The sequence below is a fragment of the Odocoileus virginianus genome, chromosome 28 (assembly GCF_023699985.2).
Source record: "Odocoileus virginianus isolate 20LAN1187 ecotype Illinois chromosome 28, Ovbor_1.2, whole genome shotgun sequence".
NCBI classification, from domain to species: Eukaryota; Metazoa; Chordata; class Mammalia; order Artiodactyla; family Cervidae; genus Odocoileus; species Odocoileus virginianus.
In genome coordinates, this window is record NC_069701.1 from 5,667,352 (window position 1) to 5,694,135 (window position 26,784).

A 26,784-nucleotide genomic window follows, 5' to 3' on the forward strand; every position below is an offset into this window, starting at 1 on the left:
TGCTCAACTGCACCCTCTTTGTTTGCATTAGTAAACTGACTGTTTGATAAGCCTTGTCTCTGTGTTTTTAGACCTTTGCACAGATCTCCATCAGTGCCTCTCCTGCTGTGCTATTCGCTTGTTCTCATGTCATTTACCTAGCTGGGTAATGAGATCCTGAAGGACAGGTTGTTTTGATGCCCCAGTATCTATGATGGTGTCTGGCATAAAAAAAGGAACTTCAAACATATCTCCTCAATTAATAAAAAACCAAAAAGGCTCCAAGGTTAAGGGCATCAGGACCATTTTTACCCCCGAAGCTTAGGCTGGGATGGTGTCTGAAGATCAAGTGTATCACCAGCCTGCACGGGCAAATCGTTGTCTTCATGCCAAGAGCAGTGCATAGGAAGGGAGCCAGAGAAGGGTCAGGAATTAATGTCAGACAACAGCAGGAATAGTCCTTGTTATTCAGTCGCTAAGTCATGTCTGACTCTTTGTGACCCCATGGACTATAGCACGCCAGGCTTCACTGTCCTTCACCATCTCCCGGAATTTGCGCAAACTCATATCTGTTGAGTTGGTGATGCCATCCAACCATCTCATCCTCTGTTATCCCTTTCTCCTGCCCTCAGTCTTTCCCAGCATCAGGGTCTTGTCCAATGAGTTGGCTCTTCACATCAGGTGGCCAAAGTATTGGAGCTTCAGCATCAGCCTTTCCAATGAATATTCAGGGTTGATTTCCTGTAGGATGGACTGGATTGACCTCCTTGCAGGAACAGGCACAACCTCAAAGCTGAGCAGGTAGAAGACAGATAGAGCTGGTGATCTGCTAACGGTCAGTCTGGATGCAAGTGAAAGCAATAGTGGCTGAGGGATCCAGAGAGTGACACAAACTGATGGAAATGAGCGTGTTTTAACAGAGTATAATTTCCTCACTGTAGCTCTACAGGCCCATAATGAGCAGGTTTTCTCTAGCGTTTACATGTTCCCTCCACCTATAATATGCTTTCATCACCCCAGTTCTTCTGCCACTTTTGTACAGGCTCATCCATCTCAGTCATTCTTGGAGAAGACTTAACAAATTCCTCAAAACGAGTTGGGAGCTTCCTAGAAGTTCATATTATTCTTGTGCTTACTGAATTCATCACAGTGTATGGAAATTGCCTATTCAGGGATCTCTTTTACTAACTTGTTTGAAAGTTACACATATCTACTGTACCCACACAGTGCCTAAGACAGCGCATGCATTTGATACACACAGTTCTTGAATGAAATGGGATGGATGTTTTGTTCATGTGAAGAGCTGTTGAAACACTGGGTTGTCTTTTCAGGATGGCAGTTAGCAGTTTCTAGTACTCACTCATTCAACAAATACCTGTTGTTATTGTTCAGTCCCTAAGGTGGTGTCTTTTCCAATGAGTCAGCTCTTGGCATTAGGTGGCCAAAGTACTGGAGCTTCAGCATCAGTCCTTCCAGTGAATATTCAGGGCTGACTTCCTTTAGCATTGACTGGATTGATCTCCTTGCAGTCCAGGACTCTGAAGAGCCTTCTCCAACACCGCAGTTGGAAAGCATCAATTCTTTGTGCTCAGCTTTCTTTACATTCCAACTCTCACATCTACAAATGACTTCCGGAAGAACCATGGCTTAGACTATACAGACTTTTGTGGGCAAAGTGATGTCTCTGCTTTTTAATATGCTGTCTAGGTTTCTCATAGCTTTCCTACCAAGGAGCAATTGTTTTTTAATTTCATGGCTGCAGTCACAGTCCACGGTGATTATGGAGTTCAAGAAAATAAAACCTGTCACTGCTTATACATTTTCCCATTCTATTTGCCATGAAGTGATGGGACCAGAGATCAAATTGCAAACATCTGTTGGATCATCAAAAAAGCAAGAGAGTTCCAGAAAAACATCTACTTCTACTTTATTGACTATGCCAAAGCCTTTGACTGTGTGGATCACAACAAACTGGAAAATTCTGAAAGAGATGAGAATACCAGACCACCTGACCTGCCTCCTGAGAAAGCTGTATGAAGGTCAAGAAACAACCGTTAGAAATGGACATGGAAAAACAGACTGGTTCCAAATCAGGAAAGGAATATGTCAAGGCTGTATATTCTCACCCTGCTTATTTAATTTAAATGCAGAGTACATCATGAGAAATGCTGGACTGGATGAAGCACAAGCTAAAATCAAGATTGCTGGGAGAAATATCAATAATCTCAGATATGCAGATGACACAACACTTATAGAAAGTGAATAAGAACTAAAGCGCCTCTTGATGAAAGTGAAAGAGGAGAGTGAAAAAATTAGTTTAAAACTCAACATTCAGAAAACTGAGATCATGGCATTTGGTCCCAACACTCCATGGCAAATAGATGGGGAAACAATGGAAACAGTAAGGGACTTTACTTTTGGGGGCTCCAAAATCACTGCAGATGGTGACTGCAGCCATGAAGTAAAAAGATGTTTGCTCCTTGGAAGAAAAGCTATGACCAACCTATATAGCATATTAAAAAGCAGAGACATTACTTTGCCAACAAAGGTCATCTAGTCAAAGCTTTGGTTTTTCCAGTAGTCATGTATGGATGTGAGAGTTGGACTATAAAGAACACTGAGCATGGAAGAATTGCTGCTTTTGAACTGTGGTGTTGGAGAAGACTCTTGAGAGTCCCTTGTACTGCAAGGAGTTCCAACCAGTCCATCCTAAAGCAAATCAGTCCTGAATATTCATTGGAAGGACTGATGCTAAAATTGAAACTCCAATACTTTGGCCACCTGATGTGAAGAACTGACTTATTGGAAAAGACCCAGACACTGGGATTGATTGAAGGTTAGAGGAGAAGGGGACAATAGAGGATGAGATAGTTGGATGGCATCACCACCTCTGTGGACACAAGTTTGAGAAAGCTCCGGGAGTTGATGATGGACAGGGAAGCCTGGCGTGTTGCAGTCCATGGGGTGGCAAAGAGTCAAGACATGAATGATTGACTGAATTGACTGAACTCATTTGAATTGACTGATGGGACCAGATGCCATTAGTTTTTTGAATGTTGCATTTTAAGCCAGCTTTTTCAGTCTCCTCTTTCACTCTCATCAAGAGGCTCTTTAATTCTCTTTACTTTCTGCCATTAGAATGGTATTATATGCATATCTGAAGTTGTTGGTATTTCTCCCAGCAATCTTGATTCCAGCTTGGCATTCATGCAGCCTGGTTGGATTCATCCAGACTTTTCATGATGTATTCTGCATAGAAGTTAAATAAACAGAATGATAATATATAACCTTGTCATTCTCCTTTCCAATTTTGAACCAGTTCATTGTTCCATGTAAGGTTCTAACTGTTGCTTCTTCATCCACATACAGATTTCTCACAAGGAGGGTAAGGTGGTCTGATATTCCCATCTCTTTTAAGAATTTTCCATGGTTTGTTGTGATCAACACAGTCAAAGGCTTTTGTGTAGTCATTGAAACAAAAGTAAATATTTTTATGGAATTCACTTGCTTTCTCTGTGATCCAATGGATGTTGGCAATTTTCTCTCTGTATCATCTGCCTTTTGTAAACCCAGCTTGTACATATTAAAAAGCAGAGACATTACTTTGTCAACAAAAGCCCATCTAGTCAAGGCTATGGTTTTCCCAGTAGTCATGTGTGGATGTGAGAGTTGGACTATAAAGAAAGCTGAGTGCCGAAGAATTGACACTTTTGAACTGTGTTGTTGGAGAAGACTCTTGAGAGTCCCTTGGACTGCAAGGAGATCCAACCAGTCCTTCCTAAAGGAGACCAGTCCTGGGTGTTCATAGGAAGGACTGATGCTGAAGCTGAAACTCCAATACTTTGGCCACCTAATGCGAAGAACTGACTCACTGGAAAAGACCCTGATGCTGGGAAAGATTGAAGGCAGGAGGAGAAGGGGACGATAGAGGATGAGATGGTTGGATGGCATCACCGCCTCAATGGACATGAGTTTGGGTAAACTCTGGGAGTTGGTGATGGACAGGGAGGCCTGGCGTGCTGTGGTTCATGGGGTCGCAAAGAGTTGGACATGACTGAGTGACTGACCTAACTGTACATCTGGAAGTTTTTGGTTCTAATACTGCTGAAGCCTAGCTTGAAGGATTTTGAACATGACCTTCCTAGCATGTGAAATGAGCACAACTGTCTGATAGTTTGAACATTCTTTGGCATTGCCCTTCTTTGGGATTGGAATGAAAATTGACCTTTTCCAATCTTGTGGCCACTGCTGAGTTTTGCAAATCTGCTGACATATTGAATGAAGCACTTTAACAGCATCATGTTTTAGGATTAAAATAGCTCAGCTGGGATTCCATCACCTCCACTAGCTTTGTTTGCAGTAATGTTTCCTAAGGCCCACTTGACTTCACACTCCAGGATGTCTGGCTCTAGGTGAGTGACCACACCATTGTGGTTATCCCTTTCACTGAGCTCTTTTTTATATAGTTCTTTTGTGAATTCTTGCCACCTCTTCTTAATCTCTTCTACCTTTGTTAGGTCCTTACAGTTTCTGTCCTTTATCATGCCTCCTGTATCATGCCCATCTTTGTATGAAATGTTCTCTTGATAGCTCTCATTTTCTTGAAGACATCGCTAGTCTTCCCCACTCTATTTTTTTCCTCTATTTCTTTCCATTTTTCACTTAAGGCTTTCTTACGTCTTCTTGCTCTTCTCTGAAACTGCATTCAGTTGGGTATTATCTTTCCCTTTCTACCTTGCCTTTTGCTTCTCTTATTTTCTTAGCCATTTTTAAGGCCTCCTTAGACAACCAGTTTGCCTTCTTCAACAAATATTTATCAAGGGCTTATTAGGGGCCAGGTAAAATACTAGATATTGTGAGCATTATATTGTGAATGTTAATCTTATCTACACAATGAGCCTTTCCTATAGTGTCTTGTTTTGTATGGTTCATTTTGTATCTTAACATTAATTATAGCAGTAACTACGTAGAAGTGGTGCTTTTGTCTCCTTTTGCAAATTATGAAAGTGAGTTACATGGAAATTAACTACTCAAAAGCTAATCTAATAAGTTGAGGGGGCAGATCAAATCAACCTCAGCTCTGTCTGATTCAAAGTCAATCCTTTTTCTACTAGACATCTATGAATATTTGTTATAATTAATATAATTCCCTTACTTGGTAACAGATAAATTATAGAGATCGTGTCCCTTTTTGATGACTTTGGGACTAGTGAATAAAATATCTCGGTAAAATTTTTCCCTTTAGAATTTATCTAGTAAACAAAAAGTAGTCTCAGGATAACTGAAAAGTTTTCTATCTGGGTATTTCTATGTGCCTTAAAAACTGACTTTCACTAGGCAATATTTAATTTGAAATAAAATAAAATTTGTTAAAATATAAGACATCCCACTCTTGATCAATATTTTAAGAATGCTCTTAAGATTTGTACTGAATGTGGAGAATATAATTCTGAGTTATTTTCTAGGTCTCCTATAACCTGAGCATCAGAAAATAACTTGTTTGTTGTCTACTTGTACCTTAATTATACCTACTGGGAATACAATGATTAAAATTAAATGCAATTAAAGAAACTTGAAAGAGATTATGTAACAATGAGGTGTTAAGATGTAAACTTTATTTTACCCACTATGTAGTACCTTTAGGACATTTATTTAAATACCCAGTGATCTTAATCCCATGTGGCATTAGTGGTAAAGAACATGCCTTCCAAAGCAGGAGACAAAAGATCCAAGTTCAGTTCCTGGGTTGGGAAGATTCCCTGGAGGAGGGCATGGCAACCCACTCCAGTATTCTTGCTGGAGAATCCCATGGACAGAGGTGCCTGGAGGGCTACAGGTCCTGGGGCTGCAAAGAGGTGGACACAACTGCAGTGACTTAGCTTGTACAATCTTATTCCCAGAATTTAAGTCTTTTATATCCAAGTACAGTACCTCAGGTAGATCTTTACAGAGCTTTACTTTATAGGTCATACTGCCCTTCTCACTTCTCATCCACAACTTTTCTAAATGGTCTAGTCTGTTTGACCACTGAATGTAATGAGTGAAAGTGAAAGTTGCTCAGTTGTGTTTGACTCTTTGTGACCCCCTGGACTATACAGTCCCTGGAATTCTCCAGGCCAGAATACTGTAGCTGTTCCCTTGAGTATGTATATGCAAACACCTGTGAAGGTGTGAATGCAAATACATGTGGTGAAAGGAAGGAAGATTAAAAAGTAAATCAAGGCTAAAGTGAAAATCTGAGACTTCTGAACAAGTTGTTAGCATGGAAGGAAAATTGCATTTGTAGAAGAGTTCTGGATCTGGCTCTCAATACTGCTACTATCTTATAAGTTAGATAGAAATTTTAAAGCCTACTAACGTTTACTTTTCTCACATATAGTATAATGGTTGTTGTTGTTTTAGTTGCTGAGTCATATCTAACCCTTTTGCAACCCCCTGGACTGCAGCCCAGCAGGCTACTCCGTCCATGGGATTTCTCAGGCAAGCATACCGGAGAGGGGTGCTGTTTCCTTCTTCAGGGCATCTTTCAGACTCAGGGATCAAACCTGTGTCATTGCAGGTGGATTCCTTACCTCTGAGCCACCAGGGAAGCCCCATAGTATAACCATACTAACAGTTAATTGTATAGAAAGCAGTGATCAAAACAATCCCCAAGAGAAAGAAATGCAGAAAGGCAAAATGATTGCCTGAGAAGGCCTTACAAATTGCTGAGAAAAGAAGAGAAGCTAAAGGCAAAGGAGAAAAGAAAAGATATACCCATTTGAATGCAGCGTTCCAAAGAGTAGCAAGGAGAGATAAGAAAGCCTTCCTCAGTGATCAGTGCAAAGAAATAGAAGAAAACAATAGAATGGGAAAGACTAGAGATCTCTTCAGGAAAATTATAGATGCCAAGGGAACATTTCATGCAGAGATCGGCACAATAAAGGACAGAAATGGTATGGACCTAACAGATGCAGAAGATATTAAGAAGAGGTGGCAACAATACACAGAAGAACTATACAAAAAAGATCTTTATGACCCAGATGACCACGATGGTGTGATCACTCCCCTAAAGCCAGACATCCTGGAATGCAAAGTCAAGTGGGCCTTAGGAAGCATCACTATGAACAAAGCTAATGGAGGTGATGGAATGCCAGTTGAGCTATTTCAAATCCTGAAAGATGATGCTGTGAAAGTGCTGACACTCAATATGCCAGCAAATTTGGAAAACTCAGCAGTGGCCACAGGACTGGAAAAGGTCAGTTTTCATTCCAATCCCAAAGAAAGGCAATGCCAAAGAATGCTCAAACTACCGCACAATTGCACTCATCTCACACGCTAGCAAAGTAATGCTCTAAATTCTCCAAATCAGGCTTCAATAGTATGTGAACTATGAACTTCCGGATATTCAAGCTAGATTTAGAAAAGTCAGAGGAACCAGAGATCCAACTGCCAGCATCCAATGGATCATAGAAAAAGCAAAAGAGTTCCAGAAAAACATCTACTTCTGCTTTATTGACTATGTCAAAGCCTTTGACTGTGTAAGTCACCAAACTGTGGAAAATTCTTCAAGAGATGGGACTACCAAACCATCTTACCTGCAACTTGAGAAACCTGTATGCAGGTCAGGAAGCAACAGTTAGAACTGGACAGGGAACAACAGACTGGTTCCAAATCGGGAAAGGAGTATGTCAAGACTGTATATTGTCACCCTGCTTATTTAACTTATATGCAGAGTATGTCACATGAAATGCCGGGCTAGATGAAGCTCAAGCTGGAACCAAGATTGCCAGGAGAAATATCAATAACCTCAGATAAGCAGATGACACCACCCTTATGGCAGAAACTGAAGAGGAACTAAAGAGCCTCTTGATGAAAGTGAAAGAGGAGAGTGAAAAAGTTGGCTTAAAACTCAACATTCAGAAAACTAAGATCATGGCATCTGGTCCCATCACTTCATGGCAAATAGACGGGGAAACAATAGAAACAGTAACAGACTTTATTTTGGGGGGCTCCAAAATCACTGCAGATGGTGACTGCAGCCGTGAAATTAAAAGACACTTGCTCCTTGGACAAAAAGCTATCACCAACCTAGACCACATGTTAAAAAGCAGAGACATTACTTTGCCGACAAATGTCCGTCTAATGAAAGCTATTGTTTTCCAGTAGTCATGTATAGATATGAGAGTTGGACTACAAAAAATGCTGAGGGTGAAAGAATTGATGCTTTTGAACTGTGGTGTTGGAGAAGACTCTTGAAAGTCCCTTGGACTACAAGGAGATCCAACCAGTCCATCCTAAAGGAAATCAGTCCTGAATATTCATTGGAAGGACTGATGCTGAAGCTGAAACTCAAATAGTTTCACCACCTGATGCAGAGAACTGACTCACTGGAAAAGACCCTGATGCTGGGAAAGATTGAAGTTGGGAGGAGAAGGGGATGGACAGAGGATGAGATGGTTGGATGGCATCACTGACTCGATGGACATGAGTTTGAGCAAGCTCCAGGAATTGGTGATGGACAGGGAGACTTGGCGTGCAGCAGTCCATGGGGTCACAAAGAGTCGGACATGACTGAGTGATTGAACTGAACAGTTAACTGGTATGAGAAGTTTAATAAGTTAATTAAATAATGTTTGTGAAGGGACTCTTCTAAATATAAAACACCATACAGATACACATATTGAATCAAAAATCCCCATTTTTCTTAGTGAAACTATATAGGAATACATTTAGATGCACAGTGTGTTCTGATATAATTCATTTCCCACCATCATGCGTAGACAGGTGTGAAATGCATATTTTTTTTAGTGATGGATATCTGATCTGGCTTTCATTTTGTGGGAAACTCTGAGTCAGGAGTTGTGCCAGAGGCTCATTTAGATTGGGAGGTTAGGGAAAGTTTGGGGAAGGAAGGGCCCTGCCCAAAGAATAAGTGTAGGCTAGATAAAAATGCTTGGGCAAGAGCAGGGCTGGAGAAAGGAAGTACCATTTCCAGCATACTGAACAGAAAACCAGAAGCTTCCATGTGGGACTCCTGACTGAGGGTCTCATAAAGGAGATAAAGATAAAACATAGCCATGACGTGTTAGTCCTTCCATCATGCCCGACTCTTTGCGACCCCATGGACTGTAGCCGGCCAGGCTCCCCCGTCCATGGAATTCTCCAGGAGAGAATACTGGGGTGCATTGCCCATTAACTGAAAGCAAAATCGTGTCAGTGCGGTGAGAGTGCCACGACATGGGAAAGGGACGAACTGAAGGGAGTTTGGAGAAGGATCACTTCTAGCTGAGCAATCCTGAGGGGTGTGGGGGTCTGGGACGGTGGAAGGAAGGGAGGGAGGAAGGCTTCGTGCAAAGAAGAGTGCAGCTCTCCTGTGCTCCCTGCATCATAGTCACATTTTTCCTGTGCATCTGAAGGCCATATATTGCTGACTCTCAAATTCTCCAGGCTGGAACTCTCCCTTTGAGCTCCAGATTCATCTGTTGAGCTGTTTTCTCGTCATGAATGTCTAATAGGTATTTTATATTTAGCATATTAATATAGGTAACTGGATCTGTGCCTCTAAACCTTGCTCTGCCTCCACTTTAATTCTGTTTCTACCAGGCATTCCTCAAGTCAAAAGCTCTGGGCTCACCCTTCATTCCTATTTATAATGCCTCCTATCCAGTCCAAGAGCAAGTTACACTGTGTTTAAGCTTCAAATATATGTGTGTGTTTGTGTGTGTGTGTGTGTGTGTGTGTGCATGCAGTTATTGGTATTACTAACATTTCTACCTCTCTGTCACAAGCCATCATCATCTCTTACCTGAATCACTATATTAACTTTCCAACTGAGCTCTCTAATTCCACTCTTGATTCCCTGTAATGCATTCTCCTCACAATAGCTGGAATCATCTTTAAACATAAATCAGTCATGTAATTCCTCTGCTTAAAACAGCCAAAAGGTTTCACATCACATTTAGAACAAAATGGCCCCCAAGTTCAATGTGATTGGATCCCTCTCTGCATCTTCAAAGGAATCTCTAACCCAGTCTCCCTTTTTCATTATGCTTCAGCTACATTGTTCTTCATTCTATTCTTGGAACAAAAATGCTTATTTCGAGCCCTTGAGTTTTCTCTGCCCAAAATATTCTTTTCCCAGACTTCTGTATGACTGCTTCCTTCTCATTATTCAGGTCTGAGTTCAAATACCGTCAACTCTTTCCTGATCACTCTAGTGGAAGTACCACAATTCCTTCCACCATATTATTTAATCCAGTGCACTCTACACTTTTATTACAGCAAACATTGCTATGTAAAGTTATTATATATATATATATCTGTGTGTGTCTGAATTTTTTTTCTGCCAGTCCCTCTGAAAGGCACTCCATAAGAGAAGTCACCCTTCTTATTTCTTTTCTCCCCTGATTTGCCAGTGCCTAAGTCAATGCTTTGTATGTAAGAGGTCTCATTAAATATTTTTTAGCTGTTGAATGATTTTGTCCTATGTAATCAGTTTTCACTTATCCAACGTAGTTATTGAATCTTGCCTGAAAGAACAAACTCTTCTGTTTACACTGCTGCTGCTACCAATTATAAATTAACATATAGAAAACTAATTTGCAAATAATAAAGCTTATTAAAGATATTTTGAATGGGTATTAATGAGTTTGAGGGCAGTGTCAACTGACAGACTCATTCTGATAATTCCATGCATAACTTACCACATTATAACTAGAAAATCATTAAGATGTTTTAGTCCAGCAGAAGAAAAATAAATAAGTAAAATTAACAGGTACAGTATAAAATGCTAAGGTAATAGAAGATGATTGTGTGCATAGCTACATGCCATGCCATTAGGCACTGTTTTTCCTGTTGACAACTTAGTGGGAAGAAATTCTTGGTAAAGGAACAGAATGCAAGCCAAGTAATCAGGAAACCTCAGGGATTCACAAACACCCATACCTCATGGGGGTATTGCCAATACCATTAATAAACCACAGTGTGACGTTAATGTATCGCCTTGTGGTGACAACGACCCCCGAGACCTGCCTGTGGTAGCACTGCTGCTATGATTCACTGTCAGAAGCTGCTGGGAGGAAAAGAACCTTGAACACAGGATTAAAACTTTATGAAAAATCTAATGTTTACATGAGTTGGGAGGGAAGTATTTTGCTTTTGTTTCAGAGTTGAGAAATTAAGTTAGTTATGAAATTGACATCATGGAGAATATTGATACAAAATGGTTGCCTAGCATGTCAGTGAATAAATAAGACTGCTCAATTTAAACACAAGTAAGCTATTGAGCAGCTAGAATGAAGCAGACGTGGGGAAAATACAAACAAAGATTGAAAGAGAGAAAGGGAGGAAGGAGGAAAAGTAGGAAAGATGGGGGAAGAAAGGCTCCTTGAACTCACAAAGATCACAAATTATTGAGTATATACAAGTAAACATCGGACTGTTGCTCTGTCCAACTCTAATGAGAAATAACTGCATTAATAGGCATACAAACCAAACATCACAAGCAGGTGTATGAAAAAGCCAATTCATTATCAAGACAGAAGGGAGGATTGTATAAAGTGTCAGGAAGTAATTAATACCAGAATGTGTCCTTAAAGGACAAATAACTCTTTGCATCCCCATGGACGGTAGCCTGTCAGGCTCCTCTGTCCATAAAATTCTCCAGACAGGAATACTGGAGTGGGCAACCATTCCCTTCTCCAGGGGATCTTCCCAACCCAGGGATCAAACCCAGGTCTCCTGCATTGCAGGCAGATTCTTCACCATCTAAGCCACACCAGGGAAGCCCTACATACAAAAGAGAGATGGTACACACACAATCGTTTTTAGTTTTTGAAAAACTAATAGATATTATGGGGGCAGCTTCCATGGAGCTAAATAGTAGGTAGTCCACAGTCATATATATTATTGTGGCATATGATTATATATAACACCAGACCTGATTACAATCAATGTTTACTTTTATTGATTTGAATTGTAAGCTCAGTATTTTTATTAAAATAATTATTCTCCAAAAATAGATTTTTTGCTAAATTTTTATATTATATTCACAAGAAACTTGTAAGATATTGCTTGCATCTTTCAGGTTCTGCCCCTTCTGCTAACTTTCCAGTAGCCCTGTAGACATGTACTGATGTATCGGGATATAACTTATCTATTTTGGGCCCTGACTCCTGGTTCAAATCAGTTTATTGGATAGAAATCATACGGTAACCATCGATTTTAAATTGCACCCACAATATTGGTAATCTAGTGAACACTAGATTTTTCATAGATAAATATTTGACAAGCGCTTGGGGCTACAATTTGGATAATTCAGTGAGTAGCACAAACAATTTTCATGAGAACAGTAATATTTCTCAAGAGAAAGAACATGTGACATGATTAACAAAGAGAGAGGTACTCAACCTCTAGTTTGCAAGCAAGAGAGGAAATACAGGGGACAAATGAAAAGGAAGATGAGGAGTCAGGGAAAGTAGTTCTAGGTTAAATAGCTCTGGGTCACAAAACTACAGAGAAGAAGGGAGTTTCAAGAAGAAAGGACTCCAGAGAAACACAAGGGAAAAAGGACAAAAACTGCAAAGAAAAAAGTCAACATTTATTTACAAAACAATTTTTCGAGGAAGAGTTGAAGATGACTTTAAAAAGTAGTGTATTTCAAATAGATATTTGAAAGTGAATATAAAGTTATAATATGTTGTAACTGGCAGGGATGGAACAAATTAAGAGCTATACTTTTTTAAGATGTTGAGACCTCTGCAAATTTGAAGATCTTAGGAAAGAAGAGAAAAACTAAAATGCTGACAAGGATTCTGAGAGCAAGTCCACTCGAGCGTCTTGAAGTGGGGGTTCTAAGATGTAGAGGCAATGAAGGACACTGAATTTGAGACTCAGAATTAGCCATGATGACATTTTAGAGAAGCTACAGAATCTTGCAAAATTCCTGCTGTAATCTCATCTGTAATTCTCAGCTACCTTTATCACATAATATTTGACACCATGATGGGTTTCTGATTTCCAAATTTGTTTCAACATACTCTCTTTCTTTTTGTTAATGATCTAGGCCTCTTCATTCAAGGGATCTCTTGGTCTAACTCTAGATTAGGAAAAAACCTTACGTGTAAAGAAGTAGCCTCTTCGAGGACCTCCTGAGAGTTGAGTGGGACATTTATCTCATGAAGCCCTCTAGATGGAGTGGGACCCATGTCATCATTCCACCTTCACTTCCTCATACACTTCTTTCCCCATGCTTTTCAGGAAGGCTCAAGAAGGAAAATGGTAAGGGTGATATGATAGAAGTGAAATGCAAACACGACGAAAGATCAAGAAGCTGTGAATTTTTTATTTAATGCTAAGAATGTCCCTGAAATGACTGTTCATAGAAAGAATATCCACAGGGAAGCCAGGAGAAAGGTAATAGGCAAGGTTTGCGTAAGTAGGCGAAAGTGTTAGTCACTCAGTCGTGTCCGACTCTTTGTGACCCCGTGGACTATAGCCCACCAGGCCCCTCTGTCCATGGGATTCTCCAGGCAAGAATACTGGAGTGGGTTGCCATGGCCTTCTCCAGGGGATCTCCTCAACCCGGGGATCGAACCCAGGTCTCCTGCATTGCAGGCAGATTCAGGGAATCCCTGTTTTTTTTTTTTTTTTTTCTTTCATTTATTTTTATGGAATCCCTGTTTAAGTAAAGTATTAACCATTGAAATTGTAGCAATTATCAGGTCTTTGGGGGGTTTATTTCTTATTAAATGATCAAGGAAAAAGTAAAGAGTAAGAAGAGTGCCATGAAATACAGAGGAGAGGTGAGGGAGTGAGTTCCAAGTTTAAGAACTCAGAAGTAAAAAATTACCTTACTTAAAATGGATCTGTGGTCAAGCTTCTGTTTTACTGAATTTAATTAGTGCAAATCAAGTATGGTGAAGTTAAGTGGCATCAATAGACATGTTCATCAGCATAATGTCACTTGTTCTTCCATTTATTCCCCGTCCACATAGCTTTCAAGCCAATTTAATCCAGCTTCCCTCCCAACTTCTAAATTAAAGGAGTTAATAAAGTAATTTGACTTCCAGTTTATAGTGATAATATGAAGCTAACTCTGTAAGTGGACTTCTCAATAACATAAGGCAACAGACATACATGTCCTTACATAGTTAATCAGTATTTTATTTTTTAGTAACCTTAAAGTCGAGACTCCTCACTCTCAGATTCATGTCTCTAATGCACAATCTCTGGCATCCCAAACTAGCATCTCTAACATCTCCACTTGTATATTAGAAATTCACCATATTTAAAATAGAATTTATAGTCTTCTCTCCCAAACTGATTATTTTCTGTGAACCTTTTCTCAAGGAATGCTACAAATAGCCCTCCAGTTGTTTAAGCAGAAGATCTGAAAATCATAGAATCCTCTGTTTCTCTTCTTATAGCCAATGAGTCTGAAAATGCCATGATTCCATTCTTCATTGTCCCTCAAATTCCTTCACGCTTCTCTCTCTGCATCTCCACTACTATCATCCACGCTATGGTGACCTCTCACTGCATCATTTGCAACTGCGTCTTCTACTTTTACCTCTCATCACTAATGTTTTTTCATATTTTAACTAGTATGTAGAGTGATGTAAATCTAACATGCAAGTCTGACAGTGTCATTCCCTATTTACAAGACTTTTCATTGTCTTTAGGACAAAGACTAAAATCTTTAAACTGGCCTGTGAGGGACCTAGGATGTGGTGTTTGGCATCTTGTGCCATTGTCTGCTTCTGCCACAGCCATCCTTCATTTCTGTGAATGAGTCCTGTTCCTTCCTATCTTAAGCACTTCAAATAATGACTTCAAATGGGATACTTCTTCCTAGGATATGGCTTTACTTGGCTAATTATTACTGGCATATTTCATTACTTGGTTAATTATCACTCATCTTTTGAGCTCAGATTAAACACTGGCTTCATGGAAGTCTTCCTGTTCCCGAGACAGGGTCAAGTCAGCTTCTCATATTTCTTCATTGTACTTCTTTCCCTTCTTGCAATCAATTTGTAATTAGAAATTATTATGTGATCTTGATGTTAATATTTGTATTCACTGTTATGGCCTCAAATATATCTTTTCTGTTATATTGGGTGTTTTGTATGTAAGTTCATTGCATAGCATTTAGGAGCTGCTAAATGTGTTGAATGAAGGAATTTATAGATAAAGGAGAAAATTATAGAGAGCTATAAAGAATTTGCCAATTGCTGAAATGTATTTAAAAAGCTGGAAAATGAGTGCTGATGGCCAGCAGACGGAGGCAGCAGCCATTTGGATGGTGTGGCTATGATACTGGAAAAGCAAGGGGAGGTTTAGGAAGGGCTGCTAGACCGATTACAAACCATCATGTTTGTACTTGTAAGTCCACAATCTTCTGTGGGTTGTACTTTTAGTACAGATCACAAGTTCATTATCAATGCTATTTGTTAATTCTAATAGCTTGAAACATATACAGCATAATTGTCAGTAGCTGATTATCTGGTAGCAGTAATAACATTCATCTAACATGATAATATGCACCACTAATCTAAAAATTTGCCAACTTTTAGTGTTCAGTAAAATTAAATTCTCTTTCTTCCAATTAAACATTTAACATGTAAATCAAGCACAAAGACACAGTCTTATGATCAGTGAAGAATTAACAGCCACATTTCAATTTAACACCTACTTGTAGCATTTAATGTTTTTGTTTTTGATACAAATAGCACATAATTCAACATAGACTGACTTCAGCATTAAAGGGGATTGATTATTTTGTGTAATTAAGAAGTCCAAGGTGGTCAGGATTTTGTATGGTGTGACCAGGACTCTGATTCTCTTTCTTAGGGACCCTTCATATTTTAGTTCCACTCTCAGGCTTGTTTCTCATGGTGGAAGAATAACATTTAGCAGCTTTACAATCTCATGTGACATTGTCCATATGGACAAAGAGAATGTGTGCATCCCACAATTCCCAGCAAAGGAGAAAAATAAAGTTTAATTATATTAACTTAGGTTACCTCAATCAATAACTGTGGCAACAAGGGAAACCAACAGGCACATAACCTTGGAGTTGTGTTTGCTACAGGGGAGGACAGGAGTGATAGTGACAAGAAAACTGCCCATTATAAGTTAGGGCTTTTGGATAATGCTGCAAACGTACAACTAAAAAGAGAGGACAATGTGTGTGTGTGTGTGTGTGTGTGTGTGTGTGTGTGCGTGCGTGCGTGCACACACACACACCTCTAGTCACATAAATGCATATAGTAAAATTAACTTTATTGGACATTAGTGTAAATAAAAATGTAACTATGGGTTGTCCACCAAAAAAATTTTTTAAGTTATTAATTAATTTATATAGCAAATTGTTATCTCAATTATTATAACTGCCTTTCCACAGATTTCAAGTATGTTTTAAAGCAATTTGGTAATGAGAAGAGATTATTTTCATTTCTCAAATACACGTTGCTTTTATATAATTTCAGATGAATAACCACTGAGTTCTTTCAATAAAAATGACCATGTCTTGGTCACCATTTGACCACACACATTAAGTGCTTTGCCTAGCAAAGCACTAAAAAATATAAATTGGTGTTGATTAAATTAATGAATTTCCACTTTAATCACATTTATTATCTAGCAGCTTGATAGTAATGGAGTATTTTAGTTTAGGATTTCACTGTGTTTCATTCACTTACTCATCTAAAAAAAATACCAATTAAATTGAAAATCTGCTCTCTGAAATACACTATTCTAGGTAATAAGTAAAAATAAGTAATAAAAAAGTCATTATTCTTATACTTCCTATTGCATCCTGTGCATATATAAATCATAGCATTTATAATGCTTAATTTGTCATCTGTTAAGTCAATATATATTTATTCATTGTTTACTATTTGTCAAATACTGGGATATAAATATAAAAAAGATATAATACCTGTCCCCAAGGAACTTAAGTGTGGGTGGGGTGGGAATGAAGGAGGATAACGAATGTGTTATTAGTCATTGTAATTCAAATGATAGCATAGATATATAGTAAGTGCCTAATAAAGATTTGTTAAGTTTACATATAATCATTGAAGAATGAATTAATAATGTCCTTTGGAGAATTTTACAGCTCACTCAATTCTGCTGGAGGGGATTAGAGTAGAACTCCAGTCAATCATGGTTATAAAACCAATCAATTAGGGGAATAAAACACTGAATTAGATAGACTGAATTTTATGAGAGTGTTATGATAAAATTCAAGACATTAAATTAAGTTTTATGGAATGCTGGTAAATTCCCTAAAGGATAAAATACTTTGACTTTCCTAATGAGCCCAGTTGCCAAGTTCTTCGTTATAATTAACCTCAGGGCTTTTATCCAAGGGTTCTTGAAAACAGAGCTGCAGTTCCCAGAACCTGATGTTTCTCTGTCCAAACACTGTTTGATTCTCTTGCACGTGAGGATGTCCAGACCCTCAGTTATGACCAGCTGTTCCTTCTGCATTTCCAAACTCAATCCATCATCCCTGTGTTTAAACTTCACATGGCCACACTAGACTCCCAATTCTTTTGTTGATTCAATAAGCATTTATAGAATGCCCGTTATGCGCCCAAACCATTACTTGACTTTGTCAGGGATGTGTGAGAATGGGTCCATGTTCTGAAGTCTGGGTGACTCAAAAGTCGAGACAGAGAAACTGACTAGGGAAGAAAGAAGATGAGTTTCAGTCTAGAGTTTCAGACAAGGATGGGACACACCTAGATAGAACCATCAGGAAAATAGTTATAGTTGTGGGACAGAATCTTTGGAGAGAATCTGGATCCTCATAAATGCAATAGTTAAAATGGAATTCTTAGCACTACTCGCACATGCCATAAAAATCTCCTTCCTTGTACCTGATGACCTCTTTGCCTGAAAAAAATTTTTTTTTCTCATCCTATGCAAAACCTATGGGTGTGTCAAGACTCAGTTCAAGTCCTTTCTTTTCTTTAGAGCCTTCCTCACCTATCCTTATTCCTGTAAATATTCCCTGTTGCCAAACTTCTCTTTTAATGTGTATCATAGCAGTTGTCATTTGCTTACAGATAGCCTTGTGTGTGTTAATTGCTCAGTCATGTCCAATTCTTTGCAGTCTCATGGACTGTAGCCCATCAGGTTCCTCTGTCCATGGAATTCTCCTGGCAAGAATACTGGAGTGGTTGCCATTCCCTTCAGGGGATCTTCCTGACCCAGGGATTGAACCCGGGTCTCCTGCACTGTGGGCAGATTCTTTACCATCTGAATCACCAGGGAAGCACAACAGATAGCCTTAGGTTGTTCTAAATTAGTTTGTGAACCAAAAGTGTATCAACCAAGAAGACTCATTTTCTTAAAGACAGAAAATATGATTTCCTCTCTTAATCACCCAAAGGCCTTAAACCTCAATCTATTTTCCAAAATCATTATCCATTTAAATTGCTAGCATATCTCTCTTTTCCGTCTGACAACAATGTCCTTCTTCAACAACTGCCACTCTCCTTCCTGTACTATGGGTCCCTGTTTAGTGACAAGCAATGGGTTATGTGCTGGACTTATGGAGCTAAAACACCATCTTCAGAATTTCACTATTTCTTGAAGAAAAGCATATAAAAATGCAATGCAATGCATGTTAAATCAGAATTAGACACTGAGAGTGTAAGGTACAAAGGTATATTTCTTTCAGACTAGATGAGTCACAAAATGCTTAGAAGAGAAGGCTCTGACACGAGGTTAGAAAAGCAGGTAGAAGTTAATAAAATGAAGAAAGAAGAATGTGACTAAGCAACCATGAATGATTATTAAAACTAGCTGTTGGGAGAATTAGTAAGAAACCATGATGTTTTCTGAGACCTTAATCAAGGCATATAAAAAGAACAGGAGAATGATGAGAGACTAAGGAAGGACAATATAACGAAAGATCTTATGTGATTGGTGATTGTCAAGGAGTCTGCACTTCATTTAAAGGCAAAGAGAGCCAAAGAAAATGCTTATATAGAGGTGTAGTATTATTAAGTGTGTGTTTTATCAATCTCACTGATAACAGCAAAGGAAGACATGCAGCACCTATTCCATGAGAGAGGATGGATTCCTAAATAAACTCATCTCTGGGATGATCATAGGAAAAGGAGTAGATTCTCAAGACAGTGAGGGCATGGAGTCACCATGACTGTCTCTTGAAGGAGAAGATCCTTGGTAAGGAACAGTGACACTACCCACACCCTAAGGCTCTGGTTTAAACAACTCACCCTAAGGCTCTGGTTTAAACAACTGAAGGAATAATGGTAGAACCCATCTAGAGACACACAGCAGAAAAGGCAACCACTTTCTGTAGGGGGAAATGATGAGGATTGTAGTTTGGGTCAAGCTGTACTGGGGGAAGCTTGGGTTCAACTATCTCATAGGTGTGAAATCCTCTGATTTAGAGTGGGAAGAATAATAAAGTTGGACTCAGAGATTTAGAAGTAACTAGAAAAAAAGCAGAAGTTGAAGTTACAACATGAAATGTAAATGAGAGACTATCTGAAAGTAGAGATAATGCTTCCCCTGGTGGCTCAGTGGTAAATAAGCCACCCACCAGTGCAGGAGATACGGGTTCGATCCCTGATCCGGGAAGTTACCACATGCAGCAGAGCGACTAAGCTCCTGGACCACAAGTACTGAGCCGCTGCTCTAAACCCCAGGAGCCCCAACTACTGAGCCCATGTGCTGCAACTACTGAAGCCGGCACATCCCAGAGCCTGTGCTCTGCAACAGGAGAAGCCATTGCAATGAGAAGCCCATGCCCGCAACTAGAGACTGGTCCCTGCTCGCCACAACTAGAGAAAAGCCCACGCAGCAACGAAGACCCAACAGAACCAAAAATAAATAATTATGAAAAAAAAGCACAGGTAAAAAATACCAAAGACAAAAGACATTGTGGCATATATATATATATATATATGCATATATATATATATATATATGCATATACACACATACATACACACATACACACACAATGGAATATTAAGCTATAAAAAAGAGTGAGATTTGCTGTTTTCATCAACATGGATGAACCGTGGAGGCATTAGGCTAAATGAAATAATTCAAACAGAGAAAAACATACACTATATGATCTCACTTAAATGTGGAATCTAAAAAGAAAGTCATAGATACAAAGAACAGACTGGTGGTCACCAGAGGTGGGGGTGGGTTGGGTGGGTGAAATGGGTGAAGGGAGTCAAATGGTACAAATTTCCAGTTATAAAGTCAGTCAGTCATGGGGGTATAATGCATAATGTATAGCATTTTGACTATAGTTATAATACTGTTTTGCATATTTGAAAGTTGCTAAGAGAATAGATCTTGAAAGTTTCCATTACATACACTAAGTTCTGTAACTATGTGCGGTGATGGACACAACTAGACTTACTGTGATCATTTCACAGTGTATTCAAGTATCGAATCATTATGTTGTACACCTGAAACTCATATAATGTCAATTATATCTATATTTAAAAAGGATAAAACCCCAGTGAGCACTAATATGTAAGGTGGAGGTGTAAGCAGAAAGGCTTGCTCAGAGGATCAAGAAGGCAGGGGGCAGTGAGGAGCGGGTCATGAAGAGAATGTTCGCACAGGATAAGAGGTGTTCAAGGAGAAAGTGGTCAGCTGTCTACAGTGCAGCAGAGATCAGTGACCCTCAGCACCCCTTCCCCATCCCTACGTGGCACAGAACGAGTCTCCATTGCACTGATATTTCTTAGATCCACCATATGAATGACACGCTTTCCCCGTACTTCTCTGAATCTTCTCAGGGCTTCTCTCTCTCTCTCTTCTCTCTCTTTTTTTTAACCTTTCAAAGAAGTGCCTTTATTTATTTACAGGGTTTAGGAAAGGAAAAAAAAAAGCTCTAGAAAAAGGAAATTCCAAAATTCTTGTCTTCGGCAAGAGTCCAGCGTGGTGACAGGTTCTGACCGGTCCGGGCTGTAAGTCTTGCTCTTGCCGGTGGTCACTTCCAGGTGGTGAGGACGGTCCTCCCGGCATCTCTCAGTCGGCTCCCTCTGGGCCCCAGCGACTGGCCCGGCCGACTTCTCAGCTCTCGGTCAGCCCCGTCGCCCTCGCCAGCTCCTCGTCCTACAGGATTTCATAATCGCCGAGGACTTCCTTTGGGGGTGCCTTGTTCCATTTACAGCCTGGAATTTCACCGTTAGGGCCCGCGATGTTGAGGGTGTCATTGATCAGGCTGTACTTAAGGATTCGGTCGTTGGCAGTGCTGGAGGTGAGGGACGGGGACGCGTTTACCTCCATCAGCCAGGGCTTCAGCTTGTCGTCGATGATGATGTCGTATCCGCAGCACTCAAAGCAGTGCTTGTCGCTGTTCCTCACGGGCGCCACGGCCTTCGGGGACTGCACGATGATACAGTGGATCTCCTCGAAGAGGTTGCTGGTCACCTCTTTGCCTCGGGTGCTCTCCAGGTAGAGCCGTGGGTTGTGCACGGTCCACTCGCCCCCCGATGTGGTTGTAGTCCTCCCCGTGTTTCTGAATGGCGACACTGGTGAGGTGGACAAACATGCTGTCCAGCTCACTGGTGCTCGGGGTGCATTTCACCGCGCAGAAGCGGCCAAGTCTAAGCTTATACCTGGAGCAGCGCAGCCGGCGGTACACAGACACCAGACGTACAGGCGCAGGCCGAACTTCCTGCAGCCGATCAGGAACGCGTGGTTAATGTACAGAGATCACGTAGGCTTCCTTGGTGGGCCTGAGTCGCGAACGAAGATGTTTTGCTGGCCCGGGACTACTTTTTGATCTGCGAGAGCTTGTTGACCAGGAAGATGCCCTTTCCCTGGACTTTGCCACAGGGTTTCATAATCCCGGTACTCGAGGGGCTTTCCCGGAACTCCTCCACGAACAGGTTGTAGTCAGTGGCCAGCATGTAGGTGACGGGGACACAGTCCAGGTAGAGGTACGTCCCGCTTTCGTCCTTCTCCGCCAGCGGGCTCCCTTCCTTCTCCAGCTCTTTCCTGTATCTCTTGATGTTCTTCACCATCAGGTCCTCGCGCGTCAGCTCATAGTGGTTCGGGAAATCGTTGACTATTTGATCATCTGAGAGCCAGTGGCCAGTTTCAACACTAAAGACATTGTGGATGGTCTGCACGCTCATCCTTGTACAAGTCTTCCTGAAGCCCGACGACAGACACTTCGGGAGAAATTCCAGTCCTCGTTTTCTGTCACTTGGACCCATCCTCTCTTCTCAGAGTTATTTATCAGCACCGACTTCTCGATGTCAGTGACACAGTTCACTTTTCCTGCCATAATCCATCGGTATTTATGGAGCCAACAGGAATGTCTGATTTCTCTGCAGTCTCCCCGACTTTCGCCTCGGGTGGGCAGAGCGCTGTGAAGTCCGGAAGCGCGGAGCACGCAGTCCAGCCCCGCCTCGAGCCCCAGCCCCACTCAGCCATCGCTGGAGGACACGGCCCTCGCCCACCGCACTCCAGTGCTTATCTCTAGATGATCCTGGCCTCACATCTGCTTATTACAAACGCTGCAACACAGTCCCACATAGGTGCTTGACAATTACACTCCTTGTCTTAATAGTGTGGTATTTCTTGGTCTGAAATTACAGATATTAAATTATGAACCATTTGGCCCTGTCCACCTCTTCTCTGTTCTTGTTGTCTGATTCCTATTTTCTACTAAACATAAAATAACATTTCCCTGAATGCTTTTCCCCCTCCCTTTCTACCTCTGAAACATGACTTTTGCTCTAACTGGATATTCAGGCATGCACAGCTAGTACATTTAAACCATTTAGGGGCAATAGCAAACTAGAAAAATGATTTCATTAACCTAAAAGACATCTGTAATAAATGAATTTGGTAAGATGAGGAAGAAATGAGTCTATTTCTCAGAAATAAATTACTTTTAAGTTGCCAGGCTTCTCTAGGGCGACTTTAATGAGAGACACAGGTCCAGAGCAAAATGAGTAAACTGCCTCAATTCACAATGTTGATTACATGGTTGTTGTTGTTGACCCTTCTGTATTGAATTGTGACTAAAATCTTGTACTCCTCATTGCCAGTAATTTCACAACTGCAGATCATCATGTTGTCGCAGCTCTTTGGAACAATGATTTTCTGTTTGCCCATTTCAAAAGTATCCTATGAGGAATAGTATCTCAAATGAGGTGAAAATATCAGGTTTTGTTTCCTTATGAAAGTGTATGTGACATCATCCATCTGTGCATGTGCAAGTATATAAGTGTGTGTGCATGTGTTAGTATGTGTATCGATGTGTGTGCTTGTTTGTGCAAAATCCCAAGTGCTCTGCTAAACAGATACCATCAATGCTTTTCTGGTTAGCAGAGAAGACCAGAGGGTCATATACCAGGTTAGATAAAAATATTCTGTCCATCAAATGAGCATCAGATTGGGTTAAAACAACTCAACAAATGAACAAGTATGAGTAATAACAAAATTTTTCCTTGTTATTAAAATCTTGCTTACTGATGCCTGTTCAAGTAAAATTTGTTAATCTAACATAATCTATAGGTGCTTAAGAGAATTTGTTGAAGTGAAATTTTATTGAAAAGAATAGTGTTGCATGATGGGTAAGGAAATAAGTGTCCAATCTATGTTGCCCCATGAGGAATGGCACATCTTCAATTCTTGCATCACCTAAAAATCATAATTCCAGTATACTGCTCTCTGAATAGGGGCTTCCAGGTGACTCAGTGATAAAGAACTGCCTGCCAATGTAGGAGACATCAGTTTGATCCCTGCATCGGAAAGATCCCCTGGAGAAGGAAATTACTGGAGGAAAGTCCACTCTGGTATCCTTGCCTGGAAAATACCATGGACAGGGGAGCCTGGCAAGCTACAATCCATGGGGTCACACAAAAAGTCAAACACAACTTAGCAACTAGACAACAACTCTCTGATTAAGCACCCTTTTATCAACTCTTGATTTTGCTTTTACCATCTCTTATTTTCTTTGCCTTTTTATATGCCCTTGCTCTCAGAGAATGCCCTTGTTTTACAATTTCTCCATTTTCCCCAGTATCTCAGCTCTTCCCAGGCCAGTCAGACTTTAAGGATCCTATGCCACAGTTAATTATTCAAACCACCTTCTCAGCCAGATCATCAAATCTCTCACAAACCTGGTCATTTAGCAAAATCTGTTCTGTAATTCACCTCTGCAGCCCTATTTCTAAACTGTGTAGTATTACTAGATAAAAACATACAGCTCTGTTCAGTCATGATCTGCATCAGCTCTGTCTTCTTTCTCACTTCTTCCAATGCCTCCTCCAGTAAAATCTGGCTTCTGTCTTTACCTCTCCACCAAAACTCCTCAATTGTGTTGCCAGGTTCTAAAAGCAGTTTTAAACCCTGTGTCCTCTGCTAGATCTGACATCGCCAGTGGTCTTGTCCCTTGTAAAGCTCTTGCCTTTCTTGGCTTTGTGGTAGCACTCTGCTCCCCCTCACTACTCTCCATATGTATTCTCTCCCCTCTACACCTTTCCTTTATCAGGTTCCTAAAACAGTATCTTCTTTTCTACATATTCCTTAAGTATTTGTATTATCTGGACTTCTACACTTACGACTTAACTCATATCATGCAGAACACTCTCACTGGGTGATCACATTTCTTCTGTTAGTTCTACAAAGTATCAATTTGTTGACATTTAAATGAAATATCTTAGGCCAGATTTCTCTTTAAGTTTCAGATTATATGTGTAACTGTATTCTTGACATAATCCACTTAGTCTCACAAATTATTCAAAGTCAACATATGTAAAACTGAACTACCCTAACACACATTTCTCACTAGTAAATGGTACTGATCACTCAAGTAAGAAGATCTGGTCATTCTAGACTCCTTTTCCTGCCTTACACTCCAAAGAATATTAATAACACTGTCTCTTTAAACCTCTAAAATAGTATTTCTTACTTTAGTCCATTACTTTCTTTTTTAAAAAAAATATATTTACCTCCATTTATTCCATTGCAACTTTTATTTCTTTGTTTATATATATCTTGCCAAAGTTTTTAAAAATGTATTGAACTTGTTCTGACCTGTTAGCATTTACAACACCAGTTCCTGGCTCTTGCTGGCTCCGTTGTGCACAGGCAGCTAGAAATATGTTTGATTTTTTAAATTATTTTGTTCTTACATAGAGTTTCTGAACCACTGAGCTAAATGTATTCAAAAGTATGTAATCTTCAACATCTGTCAGATTTATTTCAACTGATCTTAAGACTTACTTAAAGTTCTCTTTCTGTGGTTATATATAAACCTGCTTGGTCTCTTTCTGTCTCAGTCTCATTCCCTTGTTCTTATGGCTGAAGAGGGAGCATCGGGACCTCAATGTCCTGCTTTAAAAAAACAACACTGAAGTAGAGTTACTTTACAACGTTGTGTTAGTTTCTGCTGCACGGCAAAGTGAACCAGCTGTGTGTACACATGTGTCCACTCTTCTTTGGGTTTCCTTCCCATTCAGGTCACACCACGCACTGAGAGTCCCCGGGGCTGTACTGTATGTTCCTATTCGCCATGTATTTTATATACAGCTGTGCACGCATGTCAGTCCCGTTCTTCCATCTCATTCCACCCCTCTCACCCCCTCCGGTATCCGTACATCCGTTCTCTACATCTGTGTTTCTATGTCTGCTTTGCAAATAAGTTCATCTGTGTCATTTTTCTAGATTCCACATATAAGTGATATTATACAATATTTGTTCTTCTCTTTCTGACTCACTTCACTCTGTATGATAGCCTCTAGGTCCATCCACATCACTGCAAATTGCCGTTTCATTCCTTTCTATGGCTGAGTAATATAATTGTATATTATTAATACATACCACATCTTCTTTATCCATTCTTCTGTTGATGGATATTTAGATTGCTCCCATGCCTGGCAATTGTAAATAGTGCTGCAATGAACTACTGGGGTGAATTGAAATGCTCAAATCAGTATGAGACTCACACAAAAACAGAAATACAGATCAGTGGAGAAGGATTGAAAGCCCAGAGATAAACCCATGGACCTAAGGTCACCATCTATGACAAAGGGGGTAAGAATATACAAAGGAGAAAAGATAGTCTCTTCAATAAGTAATGCTGGGAAAACTGGACAGCTACATGTGAAAGAATGAAATTATAACATTCCCTAACATCATGCACAAAAATAAACTTAAAATGAATTAAGAGACCTAAATGTAAGGCCGATATTATAAAACTCTTAGAGGAAAACATAGGCAGAACTCTCTTGGACATAAATCACAGCAAGATCCTTTTTGACCTACCTCCTAGAGTAACGGAAAACAAACAAACAAACAAAAAAATGGGACCTAATTTAACTTAAAAGCTTTTGCACAGCAAAGGAATCCATAAACAAGATGAAAAGACAACCCTTAGAATGGGACAAAATATGTGCAAATGAAGCAACTGACAAGGGATTAATCTCCAAAATATACAAACAGTTCATGCAGTTCAATAACAAAAAAAGAACCCAATCAAAAAATGGGCAGAAGACCTAAATGGACATTTCTCCAAAGAAGACATATAAATGGGCAACAAGAACATGAGAAAATGCTCAACATCACTAATTATTAGAGAAATACAAATCAAAACTATAAAGAGTATCACCTCACACCAGTCAGCATGGCCATCATCAAAAGAATCTTCAAACAGTAAATGCTCTTTTGTGGAGAAAAGTGAACCCTCTTTCAATGTTGGTGAGAATGTAAATTGATACAACCACTATGGAGAACAGCGTGGGGGTTCATTAATAAACTAAAAATAGAACTACACTATGACCCAGCAATCCCACT

The 26,784-nt window shown here is 40.0% G+C and overlaps 1 protein-coding gene and 1 pseudogene across 4 annotated transcripts in view; one reads left to right on the forward strand and one right to left on the reverse strand.

Annotated features, from left to right (window-relative positions):
* The window catches only part of GRM5 (glutamate metabotropic receptor 5), a 596,160-nt gene that overhangs the window by 379,112 nt on the left and 190,264 nt on the right, over positions 1–26,784 (forward strand). The gene's annotated exons all lie outside the window — the stretch shown is intronic.
* LOC110129015 (polyglutamylase complex subunit TTLL1-like) lies at positions 20,960–22,264 on the reverse strand (annotated as a pseudogene).